The sequence below is a fragment of the Pelodiscus sinensis genome, chromosome 2 (assembly GCF_049634645.1).
Source record: "Pelodiscus sinensis isolate JC-2024 chromosome 2, ASM4963464v1, whole genome shotgun sequence".
Taxonomy (NCBI): domain Eukaryota; kingdom Metazoa; phylum Chordata; order Testudines; family Trionychidae; genus Pelodiscus; species Pelodiscus sinensis.
Genome location: NC_134712.1, coordinates 245,721,946 through 245,748,544, shown reverse-complemented (window position 1 = coordinate 245,748,544; position 26,599 = coordinate 245,721,946). Strand labels below are relative to the sequence as shown.

Below are 26,599 nucleotides of genomic sequence, written 5' to 3'. Positions count from 1 at the left end.
GTAAAACTTCCTAAAACAAATTAATCCCAGCAAGCTCAGTGGAGCTACAGTGGGCATGAGTTTAACCATAGGATAGTTTATATCAAATGGCAATAGAATGTCTTTGCCTCCTGCATATCTTTACCATGACATGAAATACAGCTATTTTCATATAGTGACAGTCTCCACTTGCAACAGATGTATCAGTACACAGAAAGAGGGATACCATGGAAAGTTTTATGTATTAGCAACTCTGTTGAACCCAAACTACCTTGTACTCTGTAATGCTACATGTCAGACATCTGCTAGGAGATTATCAACTATTTTTGTAGGGGTAGGACTTTGGATTTGCAATACTTTCCATGTGAGTATTTACAGGAAATGTGTAATAATTATTTATGTTGGGAAAGAATTTCAGTTTCTAAATAGTGAGTGTCCAAACCTTGCTAGAAAACAAATGTTACATTTTTTATGTGTTCATCTTCAGGGCCTGGGAAAGCAGAGCCCACCCCAACCCCACCCCCAGTTTGGCTGTTGCACTGAGCAAGCTTTCTTACACCTGAGGAAGATGCTTTGAGTTGCTTCAGCCTTTCAGGTGGATTAGCCCACAGTTCACCAGGGACTAACTAGTCAGAGAGCAAGAAAGTCACAGGAAGCAGCATTGCTGATAAACTGGTGGGGTTCAACAAGTGTATTGATTGCAGACATACAGCTCGCTGGAGAAGAAATGACTCAAAGGTTGTAAGTGCCCTGTTACATGCTATTAGTCAGTGCTATTCTATTTCCCAGAATTCAGACTCACTTGTATGCAGTAGTTCCCTCTGACCAATACATAAGGAATATTACAATGGTCTGGCTTTGCTCGGGGATGGGGGAGGGAAAAGCGAACAGGCAAGACAATGCCTCCTAAATCCATGCATGCAAGAAAGGGACCCTGCATGTGCAGATTTCCCCTTCCTATCTCTTCCAGTGCAGAAAGGGGGGGAGGGATAGCTACTATGACAGCACAGTCAGCCCCTTCCAGGGCCCCTCAAAAGGAACTATATGTGGGGGGAAGAGCAGGGACTGGCACATTCATATTGCTCCCCCACCATCCTCATGGGGAATGCAAAATAGCCAGGTGTCTCCCCCTGGTGGGGAATCCCCTTTAAGGGTCTCTCTTTACCAGCATCCCCACCCCATAGGGGATTCTGGTGCAGCCCCACACTCAGGTGCATGGTTGTAGATATGGGTGCTCCAGGATTAATATGGAGGAAGGGAACATCTCTGCAGTTGGCTCATGCTTCCTGGGGATCCACTGAGCAAGGGCACCGGGATTGGGGGCGGGGAGGGTAGCAGCTGTGAGCTCCTGGATGCAGCTTGCTTTTCATCCTGTTCCCCGGACTATCAGGGAACAAGGGGAAAGTACTTGCATTCCAGGCATGCCTCTCACACCTGGCTGGTGAAGGGAGGGGACCGAGGAGTAAATCACAGAATGTAAGTATTTTCCCCCTCACTCTGATAGTCTGGGGAACAGGATGAAAAGCAAGCCGTGTCCCAGAGCGCATGGCTGCTGCTCCCCTTACCCTCCTGAAATGGCACCCTTGCCATTGAGTTTGAGGACTGACTCTATGGCTGGTTTGGGGTGGGACAATTCTCCCGTTGGGATGATTGGGGGAAAATTCCACAATGGGATCCCTTCCTGAGGGGACGGGGGGAAGAGGCATTGCAATCCAGCTCAATATGTTGGGTTTTGAAAGGCGTGTATGTGAAATTTTATTTATTGTACCACTAAAGAGAGATCCAGAAAATCAAGAGCTGGCCAATGGGGCACAAATCAGTGGTTCTCCCCAAAGATTCATGACTAATGTCAATGACAGCAATGATGCTTGGGGGAGCCATGCACAGCTGAGCCTAACCACACCTTTGGCAAAATTCATTTGCTGATTCCTTGCACATATTACTGAAGCACACTGGGCCAAGTGCCTCGCTGGCATAACTGTGAAGAGGTCAGTGGAGAAACACCAGGGTTGAACTTGACCTGCTATGTTTTGTATGCAAAATGTGTGTGTAAACAGTGCCCTCTGCCTTTTCAAGAAAGAAGCTTTGTTTTTTATTTCACTTTCCAAGTTCATTCTTGTAGATAGTTCTTGCCTGAAATATTTTGTTTTTCAGGAGACATTTTTCAGCTTTTGTCTGTTTTGGGGTTGTTGGAGTTTTTTTTGCCAAAAAAAAGTTCCCACGTGAGGAGAATGTGGGAAAGAATTTCACACTAACTCTAGTAACCATCTAGCTGACTTTAGTAAGAATGTAGTGTTCACAAATTATTTCATAGAATCATAGAATCATAGAATAATAGGACTGGAAGGGACCTCGAGAGGTCATCGAGTCCAGCCCCCCGCCCTCAAGGCAGGATCAAGCTCCGTCTACACCATCCCTGACAGATGTCTATCTAACCTGTTCTTAAATATCTCCAGAGAGGGAGATTCCACCACCTCCCTTGGCAATTTATTCCAATATTTGACCACCCTGACAGTTAGGAATTTTTTCCTAATGTCCAATCTAAACCTCCCCTGCTGCACTTTAAGCCCATTACTCCTTGTCCTGTCCTCAGAAACCAAGAGGAACAAATTTTCGCCTTCCTCCTTGTGACACCCTTTTAGATATTTGAAAACCGCTATCATGTCCCCCCTTAATCTTCTTTTTTCCAAACTAAACAAGCCCAGTTCATGAAGCCTGGCTTCATAGGTCATGTTCTCTAAACCTTTAATCATTCTTGTCGCTCTTCTCTGTACCCTTTCCAATTTCTCCACATCTTTCTTGAAATGTGGCGCCCAGAACTGGACACAGTACTCCAGCTGAGGCCTAACTAGTGCAGAATAGAGCGGCAGAATGACTTCACGAGTTTTGCTTACAACACACCTGTTGATACAACCTAGAATCATATTTGCTTTTTTTGCAACAGCATCACACTGTTGACTCATATTCAACTTGTGGTCCACTATGACCCCTAGATCCCTTTCCGCCATGCTCCTTCCTAGACAGTCGCTTCCCATCTTGTATGTATGGAGCTGATTGTTCCTTCCTAAGTGGAGCACTCTGCATTTCTCCTTATTAAACCTCATCCTGTTTACCTCTGACCATTTCTCTAACTTGCTAAGGTCATTTTGAATTATGTCCCTATCCTCCAAAGAAGTTGCAACCCCACCCAGTTTGGTATCATTTCCCAACTCCTGCTACATGAAACACCCTGGACACAGTTTTGAAAAAACCTCAGCTGACTGTTAGCACCCCCACCACATCCAATACAAAAATGGTCAGTTGCAGTTTGGTTTTGAGGGTTGCTCAGGACTTGTCTCCACTTACCAGAAGATCAACGCTGCGGAGACCGATCTCCCACAGGTTGATTTAGTCAGTCTAAAAAGGACTCACTACATTGAGCACTGATCATGCTCCCATCGACTCCAATACTCCACCAGGTCATAAGGAGTAGGGGAGATCAATGGGAGAGTTTATCCCATCCATAAGTTTGCAGATGATACCAAACTGGGTGGGGTTGCAACTTCTTTGGAGGATAGGGACATAATTCAAAATGACCTTAGCAAGTTAGAGAAATGGTCAGAGGTAAACAGGATGAAGTTTAATAAAAAGAAATGCAAAGTGCTCCACTTAGGAAGGAACAATCAGTTCCATACATACAAGATGGGAAGCGACTGTCTAGGAAGGAGCATGGCGGAAAGGGATCTAGGGGTCATAGTGGACCACAAGTTGAATATGAGCCAACAGTGTGATGCTGTTGCAAAAAAAGCAAATATGATTCTAGGTTGTATCAACAGGTGTGTTGTAAGCAAAACTCGTGAAGTCATTCTGCCGCTCTACTCTGCACTAGTTAGGCCTCAGCTGGAGTACTGTGTCCAGTTCTGGGCGCCACATTTCAAGAAAGATGTGGAGAAATTGGAAAGGGTACAGAGAAGAGCGACAAGAATGATTAAAGGTTTAGAGAACATGACCTATGAAGCCAGGCTTCATGAACTGGGCTTGTTTAGTTTGGAAAAAAGAAGATTAAGGGGGGACATGATAGCGGTTTTCAAATATCTAAAAGGGTGTCACAAGGAGGAAGGCGAAAATGTGTTCCTCTTGGTTTCTGAGGACAGGACAAGAAGTAATGGGCTTAAATGCAGCAGGGGAGGTTTAGATTGGACATTAGGAAAAAATTCCTAACTGTCAGGGTGGTCAAATATTGGAATAAATTGCCAAGGGAGGTGGTGGAATCTCCCTCTCTGGAGATATTTAAGAACAGGTTAGATAGACATCTGTCAGGGATGGTGTAGACGGAGCTTGGTCCTGCCTTGAGGGCGGGGGGCTGGACTCGATGACCTCTCGAGGTCCCTTCCAGTCCTATTATTCTATGATTCTATGATTCTATCCCCTACAGTAGGGATGCCGCAGAAATTCAAACTAAGGTACATCAATTCCAGCTACGCTATTCACACAGCTTGAGTCGCGTACCTTAGTTCAACTTTGCCCCCTAGTGTAGACCTGGGCTCAGTTTTGAAACCCTACATGCAAATGAGGCGTGTCAGCCCCTGAAACCAAGGTAAAAGTCTGTAGAAATCCCGGGAACCTGATACTACTGAGCTGGAATCAAACTGCTCTAGTTACTTTTTATTGCACAGCAGTGGCCTGATTCATGTGTGGCATCTTATCTCCAAAGCCGCATCTCCAGGTAACTATAGTCAGCGGGAGACTATAGACTTGCCAAGCCCTGGCAAGGTGGGGAGGGGGAGGGGCGGAGCTGCTCCATGCCCCTAGAAGCAGCAGAGCCTCAGGCCAAAGGGGTAGGTGGGTCTAGGCAGTCTTCAGCGCTGCCCAGAAAGCACCACGCCTCCCCCAGGAAGTCCTCCGTGCTACCCAGAGTGTGCCGCATGGCACTCGGGCAGCGATTTAAAGGGCCCAGAGCCCCCATAGCCACTACTATGGCAGTCGGGAGCTCCAGGCCCTTTTGTATTGCCGGGCCCTAGGGAAGTTGCCCCCTTTGGCGCATGGTTGGTGAGCTTGCCTACAGTAACAATCAAGAGCTCTTGCTTAGGGCTCCACACACACCTGGGGGGCGAAGCTACATGCCAGGCCGTCCAGTGACTATCACAGAGGTGACGTCCATAGGCAATGGGGAAAGATACCAGTCCGCACAACTATATTATTTTGTACGTGGTGTCCCTGATGGCCAATTCACAAGGCAGCATTGGTATCAGCTTTTCCACTCTCACCACAGGCAAGAAGTGCTTCTATAGTACTTCAAAAGGGTCTGGTGAAGTAGTGTTACAGCAGTCACCAAACAGGCCACTAAACATTATCTTTTAGGGATGAGATAAGACATCAAAGTGGTTGATTCCTGGCTCTCTCTGTCGGAGCTGAGCATCAGTTTATGAATCCCCCTGCCGGCCTTTCAGCCGAGTGTGAGTGAGGGAGAGTGGGGCGGGGGGATTGTCATTTTTCTCGATGCCCTTTTTTAGTCAGCTTGAGTGCCTCACCCTTTGCAACAAGCTGTATAGAAAATCCAGTCAGGCATTTAAAAAAAAACCCACCTTTAAACTGCCATAAAAAAAATTCCCAGAGAAACACATAGGTGCCTTGGCAGCTAAATGCACAATGGTAAACAGTAACCACCAAACAGCTGAAAGCAATGCACATTGAATGAATTCTCAGTCTGCCAATGAACCAAAACAGCCCCATAGTTTAGAACCCCTCTCTCGAGTATGCGCCTGGCCCCAACCAGCCCCTCCAATCCCTACTGAATACATAGAATGCAAAAAATATTGTTGTTTAACTAGATGTTGTTTTCTGGACAATGTGGGGGCGGGGGGTTGTGGACAAGAAGGGAGGAAGAACAACTCTGTCCTGAGTTGGTTGGAATTAGCTAGCCGATTAGTGCTGATTGTCTACTTGAGAAGCTGTTGCCAAGCTATTTCCCCCTCCCCATCACCTAATACATATTGTGTCATATGCTTCTCAACAGGGCTGTGAGGAACATTATGTCACATTGTGAACACAGAGAAAAGAAGAACATCTCTTATCTGAGCACCGCCTACTGTGGAGAAGGTGCCGGCTGACAGGAGATAGGAGCAGGCTCGCCTGAGAGAACTCTGACAGACCCTTACTGGCGAAGGGTAGGCGTTCGGCTGGTGGCTTCCTGCGTCAAATACTAATTTAATGAATCATTTTTCAATAACATGGTAATTTACTCAACTGCATTCCTTCATCAAGCTCGTTAACTCTATGCTGGGCTACATCTGCAGCTGGTGTAATTAACCCCCTCCATTTACTTCTGTGGTACTTTGCCATCTGAAGATCTGGCCCACAAGGGCGCCATTTCAGGAGATGGGGGGGGGAGGAGCAGCAGCTGTGCATACCGGGATGCTGCTTACTTTTCCTCCTGTTCCCCTGACTATCAGGGAGCAAATGGAAAGGACACGGATTTCGTGAATTACTCCTCTGCCCCCCTCCCTTCACCAGTCAGGAGTGAGATGCATGCATAGAAGCCGTGTACTTTCCCCTCATTCTCTGATAGTCGGGAACGGGAAGAAAAGCAAGCCACATCCCAGTACGCATGGCTGCCCCCCCTCAAAATGACACCCTTGCTGGCCCCTTGTGCTGAGGCAGCACACTGAGAAAATCCTTCTGATTTTGTCAGTCACATGAAGACTTAAGACCAAATTTTTTTTTTTTAAATGGCTTCTCATTTTCAACAGCTCCATTTCTGGGTACCTGACCGTAGATACCTACAAAACAAGACAAATAAAAAGCTAATTTGTATAATGTGTGAATTGCAGCAGGTAACATTAAAAGGAAGTTGACACGATACAAAACAACTTTCTTCATGGATCATCAGAGGAAGCATTGCTGCAGCAGCAGATATAGGGCAGGGTGAGCAGGGCGGCTGCCCCGGGCCCCGCGCTTCAATAAGCCCTGTGCACGTGCTACTACCTGTCGGCTCTGGCCATGGTGCATGCACAAAATTGTGCTGCCTTGGGCCCCGCAAAACTCTCATCCGCCCCTGCATTGCTGAGTTGTACATGGCTTGCTGACTGATCCTGGGGCAAGGTCTATGCACTATGCAACTTCCATAGATCAATTCTCTGTAAGAGATTGTAGCACAAAATACATCACAGCTACCCTGCACCACCCAAACGAGGGAGATAAATTATTGAGTGTATAATGGACTGACACAAAAAAAGGAAATGTTAAGGTCAATTTTGCAATGGAATTATTTTCAAAGGGAGGTTAAGAGAATAGCATTAGAGATGTTGCAAAGTAGCTGAGATGAAATGCTGATGGATTTAGCATAGAAGAGGGCTTTCCATTAGTGAAGGGGGTGGCTTAGCCAGACCCAAGAGGTCACATGCACCTCAACCAGCTGCAATCACTTCACAATGAACAACTCAAAACTGTGATGCAATTTGATATTTGATTGTGAGTAATGGAAAGTTGTCAGCTAAGTGAGGAAGAAAAATATGTGATAAAATTTAGCTGTGTTGGCCTGTTTAGACTGCTGTAATAATAATGTTGAAGGCGAAATGGTGAGGGGTTGGCAGGGAGACTTTCACCTGGTCATCACTGGTGTGATGGCCATTTGATGGCCCAAGTCTCAATACAAATGCTAGCCTGCAAACATCCCTGTCTTAAAGGCACCCCACTAACTGGCTGAGCTGACTGGGAGACCAGAGATAGGCACCTCCACTACTTGGGCTCTTCAGCCACAAACTCAGTGCTGGAGGGGGACATCTAAACCAGGTCAGCTGCTTCGGGAGCCAAAAGTGTCCATCTCCTGCTCCCACTCACCCTTTATTTCTCTTTTTCCCAGCTCTCTGCTTGCAGGAATTATGCTGACCCCATACCCACAAGGAATCAGTAGCCTGTGCCCTTCCCTTCTGTGGGAGCAACTGACAGATCTCAGGGCACACCTACTGGATCGGGCCCTGCTATTGAGACAGGCATCTGCCTGCTTTGTTTGAGAAGCCCGGGCTTTCAGCAGCTCCTTTGCTGGAGGTCAAAGTTAGCTGGTTTTGCGGCTACTGACTGCTAGACCCATAGGTACTGCTGGGGATAAGCAGCAGCTGATTGGCAGGTTTGAAAGTGTTCATGGCATCTACATGGCAAATGTAAGCCCCTGTGCAAGACAGTGAGCACTAAAAGAGAGGGGACCAGACTGGGATGCAAGAGACCAGGACTCAGATCCCAGCTATTGCTGGGTGAGCCTGGGTAGTCAGCTCCAGTTCCATGCCTCAGTTTCCCCTTCTATAAAATAGGGTTAATGATGTAAGTCTTCTTTGCAAAATACCCTATCTTAAAGGTACCCCAATAACTGGTTGACCTGCTATTTACAGTATACAAGAGCAAACTATTATTAATAATAATAATTAATAATAAATAGCGGCGAGCTACCTAAATATCTTTAAGGTTGTGGCCTTAAGCCTCTCTAGCCCAGATCTACAAAGGGACTGAAGCATTGCCCTCCTTTTTGATTTCTGAAAAACCCTCATGCCCTCCCCACCCCCCAAATAGCAGCAAAACTTGTTGAGCAAAAAAAAAGGAAAAAAAGAACTGAACAGGGCGGCAAAACTTGATAGGGAACCCATGGCCTAGATGCTATCTTGCATGTAAGCAATGATTGCTGTGGACAGAATGGCCACCAGGGCACCTGTGCATTTTCCTCTTCCCTCTTCTTCCGAAAAAACTACCTTTTCCCCGTCCACACACGCCTTTTTGCGAAAGAGCTTTTACACAAAAAGGCTTCTTCCTCGTAGAATGAGGATTACCAATTGCACAAAAAAACCCTTTCTTTTTACTGTCTTTCAATTTACTGTCAAAAGAACACCCTTGCAGTGAGGACGTAACTCAAGTTTTGTCGGAAAAATGGCCGTCTAGACATAGCCTCAGATTAGCAAGTCACGAACAAGGACCTGCTGCCTAGAGCACCTTGCAGGAATGAGGCAGGTGCCTGTCTTGCTCTGCACACAGTAGTCAGAGAAGAAGGAAGAGGAAGAGGCAGAAACACCCACCTTGTAACTTTTAGTCCTGTGGCTACAGCACTTGCCAGAGATGTGGGTGAGACAGGTGCGATTCACTCCTCCACTTGACACAGAGAAAGGATTTGAACAGGATCTCTTCTCTCAGGAGAGTGCTCTCACCAATGGGATAAGAGTTATGAGTTGCAGTTGTGTGGCACCACCACCATCTCCTTTGGCCAGATTTGACTGGCACTCAATCTGGCAGATGGTCCTACCCATAAAATTGAATGCCTGTATTTCCCTGATCCATATATCGCTCTGGGGCTTAGATATGTGTCCAGGGATGCTGTAGTCCACAGAGGCTGAAACACACCCATCTAGGGAACTGTACTCTGTAGTGGCATACGCTGCTGTTGGACCTAGGTGGACTGATTATTTGGGGAAGAGGCCAGACTGCATCACAGGAATGAGCCCAAGAAGGATGTTCTCATAGCAAAGCACTGATACTGAACAGGCTTGTTCTTTACTTCCAAGGAGGCTGGATGATTCTGGGGTGATCTAGTGCAGGTTTGGGCATGAAGAGATTTGACTAAAATGTGAAGTCTCTCCCAGTAGTCCAGACACTTTTGTTTGTGAGAAGTCTATATTGATGCTCACACAATTGGTACAGCTATGGTACATCTTATTGCTCCAATAAACAGTAGCCTGCAACCCAGTTAATTTCATTTACACTAAATTATTGTAGGTGTTTATTTCCCAGGGATTTTTGCCCTTTATCTTCCCTTGCCATTAAGTGGTCAGAAAAGTCTTTTGTTGCTTAGTAACCAGTGGGATTAGAGCTACATAGTTCACCCTCCGATTGAGGAAAACAGGCTTAAATTTTAGAAAATGTAGATTGCCAGCAGTTTTAAGGTCATCTTGCGCAAATTACTTACTGAGTTCCTAGATAGATCATCTTCTCAGCTCTCCTGGAAGTGGATTATAATGATCGTCTTTGGTTCTGTTGTTTTCAGCCATAAAATATTGGGATGCATTGAATAAACTAAGTCTCATTCTTTAGAAATAGCCTTTTTGTATGCACAAATGTTGCCCTCCAAAATAACTGCACCTGAAATATAGACACATGTTCACTTTTAATCACCCCACTATTAGGTTATATCTGTAATTCAGCCATTCAGATTGACAGCTGTAAAGCCAACGGACCTTGGTCATTGGCAGGAGGTACTGAACCTTAGGAGCTAAAGCCATGTGCATCTACCACATGAGCTAAAAGCCAGCTGGCTCTGAGCTAAGGCTGTAGAGCAGACTTCACCTTTTCTCTGGGCATGCCTACACTTACGAGAAGATTGATGCTCTGGAGGCTGACCTTCTGATGCTTGATTTAGCGTGTTTAGTATAGACCCCCTAAATCGAACACTGATTCGGTGTCCGGTACTCCTCCTTCTGCAAGGAGTAAGAGATGCGGACGGGAGTGTGTGCTCCAGTAGGACTCCTGCTGTGTGGACATCACCATGGCTTGACTCCATGGCATTTTGCATAGCTAGAGTTGCATACCCTAAGCCGACCTGCCTGGTCTAGTAGGGTATGTCTACACTACAAAGTTAATTCGAACTAACGGATGTTAGTTCGAATTAACTTTGATAGGCGCTACACAAGCGCTCCGCTAGTTCAAACTTAATTCGAACTAGCGGAGCACTTAGTTCGAACTAGGTAAACCTCATTCTAGGAGGACTACGCCTAGTTCGAACTTACTAGTTCGAATTAAGGGGTGTGTAGCCCCTTAATTCGAACTAGTGGGAGGCTAGCCCTCCCCAGCTTTCCCTGGTGGCCACTCTGGCCAACACCAGGGAAACTCTACTGCCCCCCTCCCAGCCCTGGACCCCTTAAAGGGGCACGGGCTGGCTACAATGCCCGTGCCAGGTGCAAGCCTGCCAGCACCCAGCCTGCAGACCCTGCACCTGGCACGGCTCGAGCCAGCCACCCGCTGCCACCAAGCCCTCCCCCTCTTCCCGGGACCAGGCTGGCGGCTCCTGGGAGCTTGCCCGGGACCGCAAGAGGCGGGCACCCGCCTGGTCTAGTGCGGACATCGTGGACCTCGTCCACGACCTCCGCACTAGGCACAGGAACGTGGCCAGCTAGGGCAGGAGAGCTGCCAGCCTGGCCACCCAGGACCAGGTGTGCATGAAAATCAAGGGGGTCCACTGAGACCCCCGACCCTGAGCCCTGAGCTTACAATGGCCGTCCTGGGTCAGACCAAAGGTCCATCTAGCCCAATAGCCTGTCTGCCGACAGCGGCCAACCCTAGGGACCCTGGAGGGGATGAACCGAAGACAGTGACCAAGCCATTTGTCTCGTGCCATCCCTCTCCAGCCTTCCACAAACTTTGGGCAGGGACACCACTCCTACCCCCTGGCTAATACCACTCCATGGACCCAACCTCCATCACTTTATCTCACTTCTCTTTAAACTCTGTTCTAGTTCTAGCCTTCACAGCCTCCTGCAGCAAGGAGTTCCACAGGTTGACTCTTTGCTTTGTGAAGAAGAACTTTCTGTTACTAGTTTGAAGCCTGCTACCCATTCCTTTCCTTTGGTGTCCTCTAGTCCTTCTATTATGGGAACTAATGAAGAACTTTTCTTGATACACCCTCTCCACCCCACTCATGCTTTTATAGACCTCTATCATATCCCCCCTCCATCTCCTCTTTTCTAAGCTGAAAAGTCCCAGTCTCTTTAGCCTCTCTTCATATGGGACCTGTTCCAAACCCCTCATCATTGTAGTTGCCCTCCCCTACTTCCTTTTCCCAGTCTCCCCCAGTTTTGTTCAATAAATAGAGATTCCATTTTTGTACACAATTGTCCTTTATTTTGTACATCAGGAAGGGGGGCTAGGGAAGGGTAAGTGGAAGGAGGTGAGGGAGAAATGGGGTACGAGCCCCCAATGGGGAGGACTGGGCTGGCTCTGCGGGCTTCTGGGGGTGGAAGCTCTCCTGCAGCCCCCCAATTGCCCCCTCTCTCCAGATGGCAGCCTGCGGCAAGTGCAGCCGGTCTGATGGCCGAGTGCTGTGATGTGCCCAGTGTGGGTATTCCGGGCAATCCAAGCCAGGACTGCTTTGCAAGCAGGACACCCCTGAGAATTGTCTGTCCGGGGTGGGGGTCGGGTCCCTTTAAGCACAGCCCTCGGCTAGCCTGAGACAGCAGCTCCACGCTCTAAGTCCTCATCTGATGCCCTGCCAGCACTGTTTCCGGCCATCCTTAACCCCGGTTCAGGGTCCACTCTGTGTGGACATGCTAGTTTGAATTAGCAAAATGCTAATTCGAACTAGTTTTTTAGTCTGGATGCGTTAGTTCGAATTAGCTTAGTTCGAATTAACTAATTCGAACTAAGTTAGTTCGAATTAGCGCTGTAGTGTAGACATACCCGTATAGACCAGGCCCCCGTGCCTCTGAGTTACACAAGGAACAATTATAATTCAGATGAAAATACTATGTAAATTGCATAGAGCTGGCATATTTGATTGCTAAGGGAATGGTCAAGATAAGCTTTTCAAGAGCTCTCAGCAGCCACGCAGGTTTTTTCAAAAGAGCTTGTGTTTAGGCACCAAAATGGGTCCAGATTTTCAGAAGAGCTCAGCATCCTGATTACTAAATTCTGTTGGAAATTTGGACCCTTCTGTAAGTGCTGGGCACTTGTCTGAGGAGAGGACAAAGCATGTTTACTAATTGCTTAGATTTCTGGGATCATCTAGCTTGCACTTGGCATGCTCTGGGGTCCAATGCGAATTTCATCATAGTCAGTCCCATAACAGTAACTTTGGATACCTACCAGGTCTGCCGATGGGGGGGAAGGAAGGGGAGGACAAAGGAGTCAGTTGCCCTTGGGTCCAGTGAGTAGCAACAGTGATGACTGGAGCCCTGGGTCCTTTTTATTGCTGATGGAGCACTGCACCAAATGCTCCAGGCAGCAGTAAGGGCCGGGGGCATTATCACTTGTAAGCTGTGTACTTGTGTGACCACTCAGGAGAGATTCAAATACCTCCCAGCTCAGTAGCAGAGTGCCCGCTCTGGTGGTGCACATTCACACATGCCTTGGTGAACAAAACAAAATGTATTCCACACATTGGTGGAAAAAAACCAACATGGATATAAAAGATTAGAGGGAACATTGACTGGGTGGGGGGCACACACCATGCTCCAGGCAGCACTGAAGGCCACCTGCCCTGGTCCCCTCCCCTTTCACCCTCTGCCCTGCTCTTTCCAGGAGCATGGAGCCAGGCCCACTCTATCTTGCCCAGGGCCATAGAGGCTGTCCGTGCCCCTGTACCTGCCTTTATTGTTTGCAAAGGACAAGTTTCTGCTTAGTTAGGGGAAAACAGGCTTTTAATTCCATTCTGCTTGATTAACCACCGTGTCAAGAACTGTACTATTACAACTATACAGGGGTAACTAACTCCCTGTCTGGCACTCATTCCAGAATAAAAGTGCCATTCTTCCAGTTTAGTTTACTTTATATCACTTCTAAAGTGACATCATTCCTGGCTATACGTGGATTACCTCTCAACTGTGTTAATAGCGAAGCAATTGTGTACTTGGGGATCTGCTGTCTGAGTGGAACATACAAAGGCATTCATACAAAGAATGAAAGTACAGATTTTTTTTTTGAAAAGCGGTTATCACTTTAAGATTTACTCCCATATGAGTGGAGGATAAGGTCTTACTCCTTTCCAGTCATTGACAACCTCTTGAGCAAACTGCTTAAGGCTATTCCCAATTCCTCTTTCAAAGGTATTCAAGACATATCTGTGCAGATACATCTGCCAGCAGATATATCCCAATTTCAACCTAAATAAACAAGCAACATGTTTTATACTCAGGCATTTGGCTAAAAGCCTTCGTCTCTTTTTTTTTTCCTCTGCAAGTGCAGCAACAATTAAAACTCGATGGCTCTAATTACACCAGCATGGGCTGTTATTTTCCAATCAGCATTAAAATGTGTTGTTAACAGCAGTGAGGCTTTTTTTTTCTTCCAATAACCTCTGTTACTCACCATCTGATGAAAGGAATATAAAGATTGGTATTTGACTTTGGGGTGAGCTTTTCTGGGAACAGATATTAGCTGCTATTCCACAGAGCAGGACAAAGCTGGTATTCTACTTTCCCTTCTAGTTTACTTGTCTAATTTGCCACACGTAATAACCTTGCCAAGCTCCCAATCTTTTTTAAACAGTGTATACACTTTAGTAGTCCATCTATTCAGCCCTCCAGAGTAAAGTGCTATTAGAAAGAAAATGATTTCCTTTAACTTCAACAAGGCTCTCTAAGACTTGAAAAGCCTCTGTTCACAATTCATAGTAGCAGAGTGGAGGTTTTCTGGCCTGAACAAAAGCGCCAGAACCACAGGTGATGCAATTCGATTAGAAGCTCCCAAGGCTTAAATTAAATAGAATTATTTATCAAATATCTGAGCCATTAGCCAACGCTCTTAAAAACAGAACCGCATTATCCGCTTCTCCACACACACGCGTCTCTTTTCTTATCGGATGTTCTGAAGTCTCAGCCAGATCCGATACAAGTAAATATTTTAACTTAAAAACCAAACAAACAGCAGTTACAATAAGCACCACAACAAAAAGTCTGGATCATGTTTGCAATATTTTCTGTATCTGCCATGTGTTGCTATGCAACTGAGGCTTTGTTGCATCCCCAGAGGAAAAGCTGTCCTGCCCACCTACCAGGACCCACGTGGGTGTTGAAAGCACAGAGGAGATATTTGCTTCTGTCGACCTTTTCACTGCCCACAGTGGCCTGTGCAGTTTGTGCAAGCCAGCTAAGCCTCACTATGACTAAGTGAAAAAGCGTCCCGGGAGACAAGTCCACCATTGTCTTGCAGCCTGATAAATTCAGTACATACTTGTAATGGGGCAGACCAAGCCCTGACCCCAGAAAGGGCCATAGAGAAGTCCTGAAGGAGGCTAGAGTAGGGACAGAATAAACTAGCCAATCAGGGGCCAGGGAGGCCTAGAAAAGGAGCTGCAAAACTCAGCAGCAGCTCAGTAACTCTGGGACCCTTAGCCAGTGAAGACTGGGTGGCTGGCTAGCCACAGGAGCAACAGCATCATGGGAAGCTATGTGGACTAAGGTGGACTATATGTTAAGCTGGAGATAAAGCCCTGAGGTTAGGGCAAAGACGTTGTCTCCAGGGCTATGTCTACACTTGTGGCTTCTTGCACAAGAACATCTTGCAAGAAGTCTTGCACAAGAAAATGTCCACACTGCCATGTGTGAGCTGTGCTTTTGCGCAAGAGCTCCCATGGCAGTGTGAACACTCTCTTGCGCAAGAAAGCTCTGATGGCCATTTTAGCCATAGGGCTTTCTTGTGCAAGAAATCCCTGCCGAGAGTCCACACTGCCCTCTTGCACAAGAGCTCCTGCACAGGAAGGCTTACACCTGATAAAAAAAGAGTGTAACTCTAGCACAAGGAGCCCTCTCTTACCACGCCGTACTGTAAATTTCCTTGCGCAAGAGTGGGCGAGCAGTGTGGACGCTCTGCGGATTCTTGCGCAAGAACGGCCATACTTGTGCAAGAAGCCGCGAGTGTAGACATAGCCAGGGGGGGAAGCCCTGGAGACACCACTCTAGTCTGGAGTGGAGCAACAGACTGACACTCTACAGAGGGTGCTGGGATGGGCCCCCGTTAAGTGTGTATCCGGGAGGGGTTTGTGATATACAGATGTGTGACTTGGCTGGAGGGCTGAGTTGCCCAAGAGGCTTTCAGCTAACAAATTGGGGCAGTGCAGGAACCTGCACTTGGCTAGCTAGAGCCACTTGCGTGAGGTGAGTGCTACCCTGTTACAATACCACAATCATATTCACTCCCTCCTGCTACACTCTGAGCTTGGGGCCCAGTGCTTTGAGTGACTGCTACTGTCCTTCAACAGGAAGTCAAGGGGAGTTGAGGGCACTCACTACCACATAGGCTTGCACCTTTCAGAAATGCTCCAGCAGACTGGCTTCAGTCAGGTAAACTGACAATCACAGGCAGCCATTTCAAGCCACTTTCTGTTCTTTTGCTGAAGTGAAATGATTAGGAAAACCACCCATTGCCCTCTTTTCATTTTCGATGAGAGACCCATTTAGATTAGGTACAGATGGGCCCTTGCCTCAGTATCCAAATCCCAGAGCCAAACTTTCAGAAAGACCAGGAGTATTTGGAGCTTGTGGTCTGAGCCCTGTCAAGCAGGTGTGACACACACAGGAGTGCCGGTGAGCGACTGGGCTGGTGCCAGTCACATCTGAGTGGGGTTGGAATTACAATAAGCCATTCTCTGTTACATGGCACGTGTCAGTACACACAGATTACAGGGACTGGGTCTTTTTCCAGTTCAGTATTGCCAACCCCAAATTCTCAAAAATCATGAGTTGGGCTCCAAAATCATCAGATTTTTAAAAAATAATTAAAAATGAGGCTCTTTTTCTTTGTTTTTAAAAATTCACAACATATGTTCATGTGTCTTAGTAACCACAAGGGCTAGAAATGTCTTTCCTATGGACAGCTGAGTTTCTCAGGCAATCACTTGCCTCCAGGAGTTAGAAATTAAAAAGAAAAAAGCACACAATGTAAGGCTAATGGTAAAAAGCCACAAGAGCTAGGAAGACTGGTGTAATTGGAATGGTTCTGATCTGCTCTGATGCTTATCTAGCCTTTTTTATGTATCCTGAAGTCACTTGCAGGATCTGGACTATTTTACTGGGCCATAATGAAGCTGATTAGCATGGAAGCTTAGCTTACAAGAGGGGCACTTCAGTGAAAATGAATGAGCTCTGTTTTAATGTTAGTGCCAATAACTTGGGATCTAAGTCTGCCATTTTTACTTATATCGAGTAGCACTTTGCCTACAGGGATTCCCATTGATTTCCGTGATTCTACCTGCAACGTAATATGCTATTCAAAAGAATGACAGAATTGGTTCCTTGACGTATTGTATTTGCCATAGTGTTAGGTGAACATGAAAGGTTTCAGTTCCATGTTGATTCTTATTGATAAGTTAGCCAAAATTCTTTGCCCTAGAAATCTGAGCTCTGTCACTCATGGGATTTGCAGGGCATCCTTCTTTCCCCCAGGCCAGAAATACCAAGGCAATACTGTTTCTCAAGGTGATTTCCTGCCTCTGCTTGCTGATGAAAAAACAGAAAGTGCAGAGGCATACAGACATTTACAGGGTGATATATGACCATTCTGAAACCCTGAAAAAGGCTCAACTCAAGTTCAGGATAAAAGCCCAGATCAGTTCTGGTTTGACAGGAATGGGTTTGTTAGTCCCCAGTTTGAAAATAACCATGGAGCTATGAGTCCTTGATTACTGTAGGGAAGCAGTTTAGATTCAAAAATATGAAAATCTGCAGAGCTTTCATGACACCTCTAGAAATGAGCTATTCCCTTTAAGAAACCTGGCATTTTGTAGAACAGTTTGCGCTTCGTTAAACATTTTCTCTTTAGTGTCATCCATTAAAGTTCATCTTTTAAAAATATACTTCTTACTAAGTCTGAGATAATGCCTGGCAACTGATCAATGATCTTGGCGGTGCACCAAAAACTGGTGTATCTAGATACAATATACAAGGTTAAGATAAGCCCAGCTATTGCCTAATTAGATATGTGACCAATAAAGAATCTTGTCTGAAAGTATTTTTTGCCCTGTTTCTAGGGCTGTCAGGAAAATGAAATAAACAACAAAACAACAAAAATCAGCTAAAATGTAGCAGCCCCACAACTCTCTCTTTGCCAAAGGCTAAACAGAATGGGGACTACAAAAGCTTGGAGTTCACAAATCTAAAGAGAGAGAACGCATGATTTTCTAGTGGATTCTAAGTCTGGCAAGACAGGTTCTCCTATTGCTGCATTAAATCATAATCTGAAAATAAAGGGCATTTTAAATGTCACTTGATGTATTTGTCTGATGTCTATTTTTTGTCCTATCTTAGTTCTCGCAAGCTCTCGAGTTTTTGTACAGGGCTCAGCACACTTTTGACGCATTAATAATAGGTGGGGTTGGAAATCCTTCCTAGCATTAAAGTTGCATGATGCTTCTCATTATAAAACCCCCATTTTCAGTTGCTTATAACTTTGCCAGACAATCATTTGGGTGGACATTTTCTATGCAAGGTGTCTGCCACAGAAGGATTTTATTTATTGATTGATTTAAAAGTTAGCCAAAATGGTTTGCTGTTTCCAAAAAGAAGTCTATGGAGAAACACAGTCACAGAACTGAAAGGCAGGAACTGGGACTGGCTGGATCAGGACACTGGACCTGGGGCGAGAAGCCTGAGGAGTGAAGGCTGTGTGTGACATCTCTGTCTAGTGCCGGTCCGCACTGAGGCTGGCAACCTACTACTGCTATTGGTTACTCCACTGGCTCCAGTGGCTCCAGTAGCAGAGGTCTGTGTGGTACAACTAAGTCACCCACTCCTATCATGCAGCATGTGGGTGTAAATATGGGTATGTCTACACTACAGTGCTAATGGACGGCGTGAGCCCCCAAGATGCGGTCCAGGATGTGAAAGTGGGGGCAGGCCTCCAGGTCGGCCCCTGGCAGGCAGGCCCGGGAGTAGGACTGCCGCAGGTCCTTTATTTTGCAGCAGACCTGCTCCCGGGTCCGCTGGTGGCCTCTGGCGGCCAGGCTGTCAGCCATGCGGCCATAGACAGCCACATTCCTGTGGCTAGTGTGGAGATCGTGGACCGGGGCCGGGAGGGGGGCAGACAAGTTTCCCTGGTGATGCCCAGAGTGGCCACCAGGGCAAGCTGGGAAGGGTTAGCCTCCCACTATTTCGAATTAAGTGGCTACACAGCCCTTAATTCGAACTAGCTAATTAGAACTAGGCGTTAGTCCTCGTAGAATGAGGTTTACCTAGTTAGAATTAAGCACTCCGCTTGTTCAAATTAAGTTCGAACTAGCAGTTTGCTAGTTTAGTGCCTATCAAAGTTAATTCGAACTAACGTCTGTTAGTTCGAATTAACTTTGTAGTGTAGACATACCCTATGAGGCTGTCGGTTTAGAGCTGTTTTATTTTTTCCAGTTTGCTTTTTAAAAAACCTGGGCGATCATAATGTTCCCGTCACACAGCTTGTGTGTTAAGGCTGGAAAGTCAAACCCTGAAAAGTTGAGAACTGCCACAATTAAGATCGCAAGGGTGGTGCTCCATTAACAAGCAGCTCTTGAATACATTATTTTCTCCTCATTGTTCAATGGGTGCCCCCTCTCCCCCCGGCCTTATTGTCTGCACATTATTCAAACCCTGCTATAAAGACAGAATTATGAAATTGCCTCATGGACCTTTCCAAAAGGCTTTTCACTACTGTCTCCAAGGGCTTCACAGTTACTTAATTTATCAACCCCACTTTCCAGAGAGGGACCCAAGGCACAGAGAGCAGGTCAAAACAATCCAAAACATACTTCCTGTCAGGGGGGTTAAACACTGGAATAAGTTGCCGAGGGAGATATTTAAGAGCAAGTGAGACAGACATCTATCTGGGATGATCTAGATGGTGCTTGGTCCCGCTGTGAGGGCAGGGGACTGGACTCAATGACCTCGCAAGGTCCCTTCCAGTTCTAGTGTTCTGTGATTCTATGAAAGGGCCCGACCCGTGCTGTCACCTCACTCCAAGCCCACCCAGGTATTCCGCTGGCCTGTGTAGCTTGGGGAATGGGTGCAATAAGGAAAGGAGAGGAAGGAGCAGGGATCGGAGAGATGGGGCAGGACCTGGGGCAACAGGGGTGCCCAAGGCCCTGGTCCCCACACCTGGAACAGAGAGAGGGGGTTGCCCCAGGGCCCTCACTCCTTTAGGGACAGCCCTGCTTCAGTCTCCCATTCACCAACATTGTTCGGTTTTGTACTGTTCTTTGGCTGTAGTTTCTGTGTGTACAAGACACACGAAACTCTGTTCTCCACTGCCTTGCCCTTGGTCTAGTCCTTTAGAAAGGGGTATAAAATACCACAATTCTGATATTGGAGACCTCTTTATACACACTCCACTCTGGTGCAAATGATCAGACAAGGTACAAGGCTGTGAAATATCAGGGTCAGTGAATCCTAATAATGACCACTTTCCCTTGCCCAGTGTTTCATTCTTCATGCTGAGTGGACTGTGACCGTTTATGTCTTTAAAACAATTTTAAATTAATCTAGTTACAGGTTGGGCTTCCCTGGTCTGGCGCGCATGGGCCCTGACCGGTCCTGAAGGAGGGAGTTTGCTGCACCAGGGGAGGTCACCTCCTCTGCTAACAGACTCTGAGTTCTCCCAGGGTCTGTCAGTAGATCACCAGGCTCTGCTGCCCAGCTCCATTGACCCAGGGCCATCAGGGTTCTGCTTCCCTGGGCCACCGGGGCTTCACGGCTAGCTCTGGGGCCTCCAGGACTGTGGGCTGCTGCCAGATCAGAGAGTCCTGGACCACAGAGGTGCAACTTGTATTGCTGTATCCCAATAAGAGTCTAGTGTTCAGCATGATCTACTTTTCTAGGCTGTGCAGTAGTAATAGTGTTACTTAGCTCTTGTATGACGCTTTCCATCAGTTGCTTGTTTTATGGTATAATGTGGCAGTTTTGTTCTGGGGCACAGTGAGTATTATTCTGTTTCAAACGCCTTCCACACAGTATGGCTATGTCTACACTGGCAGCTTCTTGCGCAAAAACTTGCCTGCTGTCCACACTGCACGCGTGTTCTTGCGCAAGTAAATTTACAGTCTAGTGTTGTAAAACAGGGCTTCTTCCAGAAGAGTTATTCCTCTCCCCACGAGGAATAAGCCCTCTTGCGCTAGAGCTCTTCCACAAGAGGGCAGTGTAGAAAGGCAACATGAATTTCTTGCCCAAGAAGCCCCTATGGTTAAAATGGCCATCAGAGCTTTCATGCACAAGAGAAAGTCCACACTGGCATGGATGCTCTTGCGCAAAAGCCAGTGTAGATGCGCTCTTGTGGAAGACTTTTTGCACAAGAACTCTTCCGTAAACCAGTTCTTGCGCAAGAAGCTGCCAGTGTAGACGTAGCCATTATGTGTGTAACAAGGGAGGGCTTCTCGGCAGCTTGCAGAGGATCCGCTGCCTCACCCACAGCCTCTTTTAGGCAGTTTTATTGTCCCAGACTTACGCAAGCCAAACAGGTCTTCAGGTCACCCTAGGCTCTTCTCCCAGGAGGATTTTCCTCTTTACCTCTCAGGCTGTCGCTGCCTCCACTTGCAGGGGACTCCGTCAGTCCTGCTTCATACAGCTTCCTAGCTCTGTTTTAGGTCTTCTCCTTCTTCATGCCCAGCTGCCTGTCCAAAGCCTAATCTGCTTCAGGTACTGCAGGACAAGGGCACTAGCCCTGTTCCTTCTTCTATAGCCAGTGTCACCCTATGTCAGGGTGATCATAAAGAATTGTTGATTGCTAGGTCTGCTGTTTTTTATTTACCGACCATATCTCAACATGCCCTGCTTCTCAGAGTAGAAGCTGGGACGAGAGCATATGTGGAACTCCCAAGAGAGAAGCGGAGGGAGACTTTCAAAGGCACAAAGAATAAGGGTGCCCACCACTCCCATTGCCACTGAATGAGAGTTGGGTGCTTTTGAAAGTCCCCCTCATAACTGGACTTTCATGGCCTGGCTTTTTAACTGTGCTGAGCATTCAAGTAAGATGTGGAGAAATTGGAGAGGGTCCAGAGAAGAGCAACAAGAATGATTAAAGGTCTAGAGAACATGACCTATGAAGGAAGGCTGAAAGAATTGGGCTTGTTTAGTTTGGAAAAGAGAAGATTGAGAGGGGACATGATTGTGGCTTTCAGGTATCTAAAAGGGTATCACAAGGAGGAAGGAGAAAAATTGTTCTTCCTGGCCTCTGAGGATAGGACAAGAGCAATGGGCTTAAACTGCAGCAAGGGAGGTTTAGGTTGGACATTCGGAAAAATTTCCTGCCGGAGTGGTTAAACACTGGAATAAATTGCCTAGGGAGATTGTAGAATCTCCATCTGTGGAGATATTTAAGAGTAGGTTAGATAAATGTCTATCAGGGATGGTCTAGACAGTACTGGGCTCTGCCATGAGCGCAGGGGACTGGACTCGATGACCTCTCGAGGTCCCTTCCAGTCCTAGTATTCTATGATTCTAATCTCCTTGTGAAGATAGTGACAGCTGCAAATGCAATGTGTTATGCAAGGGCTCAGCACCATTGCAAATCCCGCCGTAGGACCCAGTCTGACATGTTCACTGCTGCTGACAAAATTCCCATTAATTTCAAAGGCAAAGGACCAAAATCAGCAGAGTTACTGTGGGGAGGGAGAAGGTGATGAAGGGGGACACTCAGGGAATGGCTACACTGCCGCAGCACACGATAGCACAGTAGGAGAGATGCTTCCTACATGGAGGGAAAATGGTCTTCCAGTGACGTAGCTGGTTCACCTCTCCTAGCTACAGCAACAGAAAACTCCTTCAGTCCACTTAGCCGCATCTAAACCCGGATTAGGCTGATGTAACTATAGCGATCAAGGCAGAAATTTGTTCACAGCCTGAGTGACGTAGAAAGATTGAACTATGTTTCAGATGTAGACTGGGCTTCACTTGTTCAAGACATTCTCCTCCCCTTCAGCCAATTCTGTGAGTCTGTCTGTGGCTATGTCTACACTGGGAAGGTTTGGCGACAAGAGTGCTGTCGACATGCAAAAGTGAACACCGGTCAAACCAGTTTCTCTGTCTCCCAATGTTGACATTTCATGGCAACATTTCTAGCTCCCCGTCAACAGACAGAGCAAAGCAATGTGGGTAAGCATCCCACAGGGCAGTGTTGTGGGAAGAGAGTGCTGCTCTGTGAGCTCTCTGTGCTGAGGAAGATCAAAGCAGCGCCGCAGTCTCTCCAGCCCTCCCGCTGCAGCAGCAGTCTGCCTGCCGCTCTATTTCTAGCAGGGCAGAACAGAAACATTCCAATGATTTGCTCTTTCTTTGTTCCCCAATAGGAGCAGCTCACTCAGCTGTCAGATACTTCCCAGAGCTTTGAAAGGGGAGGGGCGCATGCCTGCAGAACAGCAGAGATCACAAAACGCTGAGCACAGCCATCAGGGTAGGCATTGTGGGATACTGGTGGAAGCCAGTTCTCTCAACAAAACAGAGTCCACACTGGCTCTTTGGGAACAGTAAAGGGAGAGGAAAAGACAAAAGTCTCTCACAGGGTGGAAGTTTTTTGTCACCAAAACTGGGTGTTTTTCCCAACAAAAGTTGCCTTGTTGTATAAACGCTCTCCCTGTTTCAACATGAAAAGGCAGGTTTTTGATGACAAAACATGACTGTAGACAAAACCTGAGAAAAGCAACTGGCTTGCTTTTCCCCTCCTGTAGCATCACCTCCAAGCCAGAGTGCAGTTGACCAGCAACACAAGATGCATTAGCACTCATTTGGTCTGGCTAGAATTCATGGTGTATTTGCATGTTGTCAAATTAACATTCGCATCAATTTAAATTCTACATGAGTCACCATTAAACGATTCAATCTCTATCTGAACAGCCTTCAAATAGAACTGACCTTTCTTTTAATGCTTGGGCTCAGGTAGGGATTTAGCTGAGAAGAGGGAGAACTATTCAAATGCAGATGCCAGGGTCAAACAGCTTGGGGGTTTTCAGCATGTAACTCACAAAGGAAGGGAATTGCCACTGCATAGTGAGCACTTGACATGCACTTTCTCTAACATGGTTTCTTGTCTTCTTGAATTAATTTCAAAAAGTGCAACATACACAGAACTATGGCAGGGAGGCAGAAAAAGAACATGTATATGGAATCTCTCCTATAGGCTTAGGCAGCGGTGGGGAAACTAAGGCCCAGGAGTTAGATCCAGCCCCAGGCTTGCCTGGAGCTGGCTCCCAAGGTATGGGGCTTCAACATTTGCCACCCAAGTAGTCTCCATTTTAGAGAACTCAGAACCAGGGCTGGATTAAGGGGGGGGGGCTAGCCGGGCAGCTGCCTGGGGGGCCAACCTATGGTGGGCTCCTGATGGCAGCTATAAGGGGCGCCGCATGCCCGGGGGTAGGGGCTGCGCAGCACCCTTTAGAGCTGCCATCAGGCACCGTGCACCCGGGATCAGGGGCTGTGTGACGCCCCTTAGAGCTGCCATCAGGCGCCGTGCGCCTGATTGCAGCTGTAAAGTGCGCAGCACGCCAGGGGCTTTTGTTGGTTTGGGATACCCTCATTTTTCTCCAGACATAAAGGTACGAAAGATCTTTGGGTGGCAAATTTTCAGGCTAGCCTCTAAACTTCCATAGGTCAATATTTTCTATTTAGAAGCTTCACTTGCCCTGCAAGCAGTCCTGTGTGTAGGTGAGTGACGTAATGGAGGCCAGTGGATTTGAAGCTTAGGTGCCTGTGTAAATGAGCTGCTTGGTTCTGAGCTTCACCTCTAACATTTAGATGACTTGAGTGCCAAATGTGGAATTCAGGGCATCACATCAGGTGCTCATTATGAACACAGGGGCCTAGATGTGCACTTAATAGAGCTGTGAGCGCAGCCACAAACCATTCATGATTCCTAACAGCTTGTGGCACGGCAGTTTCCGATGGTGTTGCGATGTCATGTTGATGGTGTCCCTTTCAAAGCTTTGGACTTTGTCTCGCAGACTTACAAACAGCTCTGCTTCCATGAGGCTGCCACTACTTTCAACGACAGCTGGCCAGCTCTTTCATTTTCACACACGTTAGAAGCTCTGTGAAGCCCCGCCGCCGCCCTGCGGCAGCGCCTCAAGTTTTTCGGTGCTTTGCCCCCGCACCAGTGCTCCTAGTCTTTCTTTTATCCGGCTTTATCTTTGGTTTCCCTCTCCCAGGCACGACGGGAGGGGAAGGGGGGCCCGGGCCCACCCACTCTCACGGGCCCCAGCCCAGGGCCCTAAGGGTGCGGGTTCGGCTCGACCCACCCCAGCTGACGGAGTGTACCCCCTTAACTCGTCAGCCCACCAGTCACGCAGGACTCTGCCCTGGGCCACTTCCTTCCCTTCCCGCAACCGGGTGACTCACCGTCCCCGCTCGGGGCTCGCTCGGAGGAACTGCCGAGGGTGGGGCCGCCGACTCCTTGGCGGGCCGCCTGCCTCCGTCCCGGTGCGTTCCCCCCTGTCCTGCTCCCTGCTCCGGCCTTTTAAATCTGGCGCCAACATCCCGGCGCCAGTGCGTCTCAGCGTCCCCAACGCTCCGCCCGGACGTCGGTCCGTTGCCCTGGCAACGCGGCTGGCGCCGCGGCGCGCTCCCGCTGACGTCTCCCACCGCGCTGGGGCTGGGGGCAGCCTGCGCGGCTGCCGAGCAACCGGGGCAACGCCGGTAGCTGCCTGGCCTCCCGCCCTACAACGCCTCCCGGGGGGCTGTCCCCGCGTGGTGCGGGCTTGCCCCGTCACAAGCTCCTTATTCCTGTTGTCCCTTCCATAGAGTACTTGGAGATGGCAAATCTTCAGCAGCACAGCCAATGTCATACAAAGAAGTGAAGCTCTTCCAGAACTGACATTTGGGGTCTCTCAATCTTTGCCCCATACTGGGGCCCAGACCCTTAACGTTATGTAGACATCTAACCCATTGATTTCCACTAGGAGCTTTCCATTAACCTAAGTGAGAGCAAGATCAATTTGTTTGAAAAAATACGTCTCCCACCATGTCCCCTCACTTTTTTCCACCCATGTGCAGAATCAATTTTGTGATGTGCATCAAGGCATGTCCAGATGTGCACCGCTGGTAGAAACACACACTTTCAGCTGTTGGTGGCTGTGGGCACTCTGCTAATCAGCTGGGCAGCACTTGAATCTCCCCTGGGTGGCCACCCAACTGTACAGCTCACAGGGAGCACTGTCGCCCATCTATTCATCTGTGTTGTTTTCTTATCAACATTTTTTAAAATTAGAATTGTACGTATCTTAAAAACTAAACTTTGTTCCAACTTGTTCTTGGGTTAACCCCTTACATGTGGTTATAGGTCTAGATAGAGACGCCTAATAGCCAGAATTCACTTGTAAATGTTGAAAATACAGGATTTACATAATTACATATCTCTTGGTTTGATTTCAGATCAGGACCCAGGAACAGTGCTCATGAATGAGTAATCTCAGTTCTTACCCATGAGGAACAGTCACTGTGACATTGCCTAGGGATCAATTCCTGATTATTTCATAAAAATAACTATGGGAAAGGGTCTCAGTGACAGGAAATTAACACACTTGTCCAAAGATGGCAAGGTATTTGGGATGAATGAGTGACTTTTTTTTATTTTTGGCAACCTCCATTTCTTTTTCACCCAACAATTAATATAAATTGGTCTATCTGGGATCCATTCTTGATCAAGCTTTTACACAGTATTTGGATTAACCCATGCATAATAATAAGACTGGTCTGCAAATTGAAACAAAGTTTCAGTTGTTTTGATAAAAATAGGTGACTTTACATAATTTTGCTATGCTGATTTCAAAAATGTATCTATTTTGCTCTCTCACATAAATATTTTTCATAAATCAAAAAATTGACATTTTTCATGCTTTTTATTCTATCTTATGCATTAAAAACTTGATAAATAGTAAGTTATAGTTCTTTTAGAAGTCCTTGTTTAAAGAACAAAGGAGCAAAGTGTAACATTTAACAACTGAGTAATTTTAAATGAT

General features: G+C 47.1%; 1 long non-coding RNA gene across 1 annotated transcript; it reads right to left on the bottom strand.

The window, feature by feature from the left end:
- Window positions 1-6,799: 6,799 nt before the first annotated feature.
- On the bottom strand, window positions 6,800-25,137 carry LOC142826863 (uncharacterized). The gene is made up of 3 exons (XR_012901132.1): window positions 24,981-25,137; window positions 9,902-10,074; window positions 6,800-7,094 (listed from the first exon to the last, which is right to left on the bottom strand). It is a non-coding gene; the product is annotated as an uncharacterized LOC142826863 (long non-coding RNA).
- Between the last annotated feature and the right edge of the window lie 1,462 nt (window positions 25,138-26,599).